Genomic DNA, 7,506 nt, shown 5'->3' on the forward strand with positions numbered 1-7,506 from the left:
GAGTCTGATAACAAGTACTCTCTTATTAGAAACTTGGCAGCAGAACTCAAGAAGCTGACCAGCTGAGTCCAGGGCATGGAAGGAAACAAAGGCATAGAGGGGCTGAATTATGAGGACCTCTGCATTCAGCCAGACGTTGAACTTCCGGAGGGATACAAACCTCCCAAGTTCGAAATATTCGATGGCACGGAAGATCCCAGAGTCCATTTGAGGACATATTGTGATAAGTTGGTCGGAGTCGGAAGGAATGAGAAAATCCGTATGAAACTCTTCATGAGAAGCCTGAAGGGGGATACTTTATCCTGGTACATTAGTCAGGACCCCGAGAAGTGGACAAGCTGGGTAGGTATGGCATCGAATTTCATGGATAGGTTCCGATTCAATACAGAGAATGCACCGGATGTATTCTACATCCAGAATCTGAAGAAGAAGCCTATCGAGACATTCCGCGAGTATGCTACTCGTTGGAGGTCAGAGGTTTCTAAGGTCGGGCCGACCTTAGAAGAGGAACAAATAAATAGATTCTTCGTTCGGGCTCAGGACCCACAACATTATGAGAGGTTGATGCTGATCAAGGGCCAAAAATTCTTCGATATCATCAAGTTGGGAGAAAGAATTGAGGAAGGCATTAAGAATGGTATGGTTACTAATCTTGAAGCATTGCAGGCCACCAACAAGGCTTTACAGTCTGGTGGCACGTCCAAGAAAAAGGATGTCAATGCCGTGATGGTCGCACAGGGAGCCAAATCACCATTAAAATACCACACTTACCCGTCACCTCTACTTACATATCAGCCTATCCCAAATTACCAAGCACTCGCACCCTCTTACCAAAATCTACCACCCGTTTACCAATCATCTCCACCTCCCGCATATCAACCCACTTCACCCAGATACTCTCAACCTGCACTCGTTTACCAAGTATATAATGCCCAACCCTCTCACTACCAATCACTTCCCACTCGCCAAAATTTCCCTAGACCCAGACCAAATTTTGACCGTAGACCTCCCAGACAATATACAAACATCGCTGAGCCAATTGACCAGCTGTATGAGAAGCTCAGAGCTGCTGGTTACGTCTCCCATATCCCTTCCATAACTCCAGAAAATCCTTCCCAGTGGGTCAACCCTAATAATACCTGTGCGTACCACTCTAGCATGAAGGGACATACCATTGATGAGTACCGCCCGTTGAAGGACAAGATTCAAACTCTGATCGACAATAAGGTTATCGTAGCAAAGGAGCCTGCTCCTAATGTCCGCAACAACCCTCTGCCTGATCACAGAGGTGGGAACATTTACATGATCGAGATCGAAGATGACTGGGACCCCAAGGGATCGATAAGACTGATTGCTGAGGATGATGAGCCAAAGAAACCGGAAGTCACACTTAACCCGATTGTTGTGCAGAACCAGCCCTCCAGGGGCGATGAAGTAAACATGTCTATACCTCTCGAATTTGAAGCACCTTCTTCTGCGAAGGTGGTCAGGCCAATTGAGGTTGAGTTTGGGGCTCCAAAGGCACCTGTACCCTTTGAAGTTGCTGTGTTACCACCGAGGTTACCCATTCCTGTAGCAATGTCAGACGTAACACTGTTCCACTCAAATGCCATACCATGAGATTACACAGCTGAAGCAAGGAGGAAAGGAAGGACCAAGACGGGAGAAGCAATTGCTGCGCAGGGTATGACCAGAACAGGCAGGGTTTACACTCCAGAGCACCTAGCTAAGTCTAGTAAGCAAGCCTCGGGACGGACTACTGAAATTGGTCCCGATGATCTTTGGAGGAAAATACAAGCTAAGGAGTATTTGGTCATTGAGCAGTTGAACAAAACACCAGGATAGATCTCCATCCTAGCTCTTCTACAAAGCTTTGACGCACACAAAAATGCCTTGATGAAGATATTGAGCGAAGCTTATGTGCCCAGCAACATAACTGGGGGCGAAATGGCAAATATGATAGGACAAATACTGGAAAGCCACAAAATCACCTTCCACAAAGATGAGCTACCGCCGGAGGGGTTGAGTCACAACATGGCCCTACACATCACCGTGCAATTCGAGGATTACTTCGTCACTAGAGTCTCAATTGATGGAGGCTCCAGCCTCAACATCTGTCCGTTGATAACTCTCAGAACATTGGGAAAGAGCCTGTGCGAGATCAAAGATGGGGCCATCAATGTCAAAGCCTTCGATGGGTCCCAAAGGTCTACTATCGGAGAGATCAGCCTATGCTTGCAAATGGGTCCAACCTGGTTCGACGTTGACTTTCAAGTGATAGATGTCCCAGCATCCTACAATTTGTTGTTGGGACGACCATGAATCCATGCCACTGGAGCTATAGCATCGACCATGCATCAGGAAGTGAAGTTTGAATGGAATCACCAAGAGGTGATCATTCATGGCGATTGTAGCAACCCCATATATAGTCGCCAGACCATCCCGATGATTGGAGGCAAAAGGAGAATAGGCGGAGAAATATACCACTACATTGAAAGAGTCAACGTTGTAGACAAAGATAAATGGTGGGATAACAAGATTGAAAGTATCCTGAATTGGTATGGATATGAACCTGGAAAGGGACTCGACAAAAACCTCCAGGGAATCGCCAAACCCATCAAGCTGAAGAAACATAGCACTACATTTGGTTTGGGGTATGAGTAAACTTGGGAGGAGTTCAATCACTGGTCGCCACCATGGCGCGGTCACTACTACCCACTGGAGCATCCGATACCTCACCTGGAGCAGACTTTCCAGCCGGCAGATACTATATATGGGTCGGAGGAAGATGAAGCATTGGCAACCGTGAAGAATATGTTCTTGGAGGATGATGATATGGACTGCTGTGTTATTTTCGAGGAGAAAGGGGAGGAAGGCCCTTCTATACAAGTTGTGAACTGAGGAGAGCGCCTCAGCAATTGGTCAATCATAACCACCAGGACCCGGAAAACTTCGGGCATTACTATTACTTGCCTTGATGATGAACCAACGATTGTGACTTGCAACGAGACAACGCAACAAACGGATACGGACTCAGAAGAGGATGATATACCAGAAGAGGTCATTAGAGGAGTTGAGAATTTTGAAAATAGGCCTAAGTCTAACTTGGATGAAACTGAGGTCGTTAATCTGGGAGATGCAGAGAATGTCAAAGAAACGCGCATCAGTGTTCACCTATCACCATCAGAAAAGAAAGAGTACACGGAGTTCCTAAAGGAAAATGAAGACATATTCGCCTGGTCATATGATGATATGACTGGTCTCAGCACATCCATTGTAGCTCATAAACTGCCAACAGATCCAACATCCTCGCCGATGTAGACATTCCCTCCTTAAGGATCATACAAGAAGTAGAGTTGGACAATGCAAAATGGGTAAAAGGTCGCTATGAGCAGTTAGCCCTTATAGATGGGAAAAGGATGAATGCGGTTTGCCACGGTCAGTTGTATCAGAACAGAATGTCCAGAGCCTTCAACAAAAGGGTTAAGCCAAGGAAGTTTACACCAGGGCAGCTGGTGTTGAAGAAAATATTCCCACATCAAGATGAAGCCAATGGGAAGTTCTCTCCCAATTGGCAGGGTCCGTACATGGTTCACCGGGTTCTAACTGGAGGAGCCCTTATTCTTGCAGAGATGGATGGAGAAGTCTGGCCGAAGCCAATCAATTCAGATGCAGTGAAACGATATTATGTGTAACCACTTATGATTCCCTTAATGATGTATTTTGAACTATGCCTGACCTGATTTCCATTTAATAGGGATACGTAGGCAGCCCTATGGGTTCGGTCACAATTTAATAAAAATTCTATTTTTCCCCGCTATTGGAACTGGGCAGAATTTTGAGGAGGACCCTCAAAATTCTGAAGTTAATTTCAGTCCATGCATCGCTAGAAGTGCCAGCCTGGTAAACTGGGTTAGAATTTTGAGAAAGACCCTCAAAATTCCGAAGATGATTTTTTTAGTCAGTCAGCACAGCCGTCATAGATGTCCGCTCAGCAAACTGAGGCAGAATTTTGAGGAGGATCCTCAAAATTTAGGAGCGAAAGAGGCACTCGACTTGCAATATCGTCAGGTATATTTATGCACGCATACCTTCCCAAGAATGCAACTTCTCAGAATCATCACTTGCCCGCAATTGATATCCGTACACAATCTCCCCAGCAGTCATATTGTCATAATCAGCTATCAGCAAAGAGATCTTACTACTAATCATCCTTTTACATTCTTGCACTGCATAAGGCTACCTTTCTGCCTTCCAAGGTTAAGCTCTACCTCCATCTTCATTTCTCTGCATTGCATAAGGCTACCTTTTTGCCTTCCGAGGTTAAGCTCTACCTCCATTTGCATTTCCTGCATTGCACAAGGCTACCTTTCTGCCTTTCGAGACTAAGATCTATGTCCATCTGCATTTTGCATAAGGCTACCTTTCTGCCTTCCGAGGTTAAGCTCTACCTCCATCTGCATTTCCTGCATTGCACAAGGCTACCTTTCTGCCTTTTGAGACTAAGCTCTATCTCCATCTGCATTGCATAAGGCTACCTTTCTGCCTTTCGAGACTAAGCTCTATCTCCATCTGCATTTTGCATAAGGCTACCTTTCTGCCTTCCGAGGTTAAGCTCTACCTCCATCTGCATTTCTATGCATTGCATAAGGCTACCTTTCTGGCTTCCGAGGTTAAGCTCTACCTCCATTTGCATTTCCTGCATTGCACAAGGCTACCTTTCTACCTTTCGAGACTAAGCTCTGTCTCCATCTGCATTTTGCATAAGGCTACGTTTCTGCCCTCCGAGGTTAAGCTCTACCTCCATCTGCATTTCCTGCATTGCATAAGGCCACCTTTCTGCCTTTCGAGACTAAGCTCCGTCTCCATCTGCATTCTGCATAAGGCTACCTTTCTGCCTTTCGAGACTAAGCTCTATCTCCATCTGCATTTTGCATAAGGCTACTTTTCTGCCTTTCGAGGTTAAGCTCTACCTCCATCATCATCTGCATAAGGCTGCCTTTCTGACTTCCGAGACTAAGCTCTGTCTCCATCCTGCATGGCTGAAATATCGCCACTTTATTTTCTTGCATGGCTGAAATATCGCCACTTTATTTTCTTGCATGGCTGAAATATCGCCACTTTTTTTTTCTTGCATGGCTGAAATATTGCCACCTTTTATTTACGTCTTGCATCGGCTGAAAGATCACCACCTGCTGCATTTCATGGGTTGAAAGATCGCCAAATTGTCCAAGGGCGTCATTGTTCGGAGGCACCATTTTCATAGCCCGAGAACGCCATGCCATGGCTTGGGGACCCCATTTTATCTTTTGCACATCATTATTCAAAGGCATCATGGTTCACAGCCACCATTCTCATAGCCCGAGAACATCATTTCATAGCCTGCGAATCCTTTACCATATGCCTCATGGCCCAGGACGTCATAGTTTGAGGACGTCATCCTAACCGTCCGAGGACAGCATTCACGGTCCATTGGGAATTTGCATCACGTTTAGATTTACGCACAATATGCGCTCGTATTGCTTACTTGCAGGTGCACCGGCTGGCAATGGCCGTCTCAGCAGGAGCGATCCCGCTCCGATTCCAGCAGTCTATCGATTTTTCAGAAAACCTCTCTCAATCTAAAACATCACGTCCGTCCGTTTCAAATCTCCATCGGCATATTCTGCCGATGGATCCTAAACTACATATGGCTGATTCCTATAAGACCAAGGATATGTATGCAGGGCAAGAGCCAGAGTTCGGTCAGAATTCTTTGCAAATCGTTTCTTTCGGTGAAAATTGGCCATCTTATCTTTACCCGACAACTCTTTCATCCTCCTCGGGTAAAAAGGGACAACTGTTGATACCCAATTTTTCCCTACGTATTTTTATACTCAAAACACTTTCAAAATAAGCATGCCCAAGAGTTTTGGTATTTTTCCCTAATTTTTAAAGATTTTTAAAATCAATTTATTGTCTATCTTAGCAGTGCAAAACCCATAATTATTCCCAAAATCATCAATTTTGTTGAATAATTTATTTCATTCCTATATTTATACCAAAATATAGTTAAGATAATTTTTGCATTTTTTTACAAATTTATTTGGTATGTTAAAAGCTAAATCGCATATAATTGCAATTGTAACCTACTTTAAGATTAATATCATTTTATAATTGTGAAATTGATTTAAATATTTTTAAATTAATATTTATATATTTTTCATTGGCTCAGTACTTTTAATTTGCTTTCAAGATCATTTTACCATTTTTATAAAAATAAAAAGAGAAAAACTGGCTATTTAAAATCTGGCCCATTTTTATTTCAATCATAGCCAAATTGATCCTCCCTAATTGACCCAATTCTGAAATCCAATTGGACTGGCCCAATTTCGATTTAACCCAACCCCTTTACCCATTTATTCGACCTGCCCGATTTTCTTTTAATCCCAGCCGTTGATCTTTTAGATCAACGGCTCCCCTCATCCCCTTCCTTTGTTAATTCAAACGACCCCTTTACCCTACCTCATTCTCACCAACCGCCACCTCTCCAACCCTCTACTATCTTAAACTCTCTCGAGGGTTCTCAAACCCTAGCCTCCTCCTGCCTTGTTCCACCGTGTTTTCACCGGAATCCATGGCTTCTCAGTCCATGGACAGCCTATATTCACCTTCTCTGGCTCTTGCATACCTGATGCTCGAAGGTTCGAGGCCAGACCTCGAAGGTCTTCACTCAGACCTTCACCGATTCGAAGATTCCGGCCATCTTCGACTTTGCTCCGGTGGCTCTTGGTTTTCTGAGCCTGTTTCTGACCTCATCCGACTTAGATCGGACCTCTTACCAAGCCTTTCCCATTCCAGGGTTCCTCTGAAACCCTAACTATTCGAGGTTTTCTCTGATTGTTCTGTTAAATCTATGCTATATATGTGCTTTACTAGAGTTTTAAAAAGCTTTCCCCAATTTTTCTTTCAAAAAATTACTTCTTTCTGATCTAGGGTTTCTGAAAAGCTTAAAATGTTTTTCTGACTCTTCCTTTTCTTTTCTTTGTATGTATGTGGCTATACTATGTTCATATGTTTTCTTTTCTACCACGCATGTATTGTCCTTCTACTTTTCTTTTATACATGTTACTCCTGTGCTCACATGATTATCCTTGTTATGTTTTCATTACTCTTCTACTATATGTGTTTACTGTTAAGTTCTTCGATTTTTGTTTGCTTTACTGGACTCTTTTCGTGTTCTTGCTAAATGTGTTTCATCTACTGCTTCTTAAGTTTGTATCACTTTTTCTTCTGAACTTGTTTAAGTTCAGAGTTTTTCTCAAAACGTGTTCTCCATGCTTTTGACTGTGTATCATGTCTGTTTGTTTCTCATAAGTCTTTGGAAAAGACTCCTAAGCCTCTATTGAATGGTTTGCCTTCTCATCTCTATTGTCTAACTCAACTCGAAACCCTAAGGTTCGGGGATTTCTTGGCATTTTGATCTTTTGTGTGCGAGTTAGGTTCCACTTCGGGACCCTGGACTCT

The sequence above is a fragment of the Nicotiana tabacum genome, chromosome 18 (assembly GCF_000715075.1).
Source record: "Nicotiana tabacum cultivar K326 chromosome 18, ASM71507v2, whole genome shotgun sequence".
Classification (NCBI taxonomy): domain Eukaryota; kingdom Viridiplantae; phylum Streptophyta; class Magnoliopsida; order Solanales; family Solanaceae; genus Nicotiana; species Nicotiana tabacum.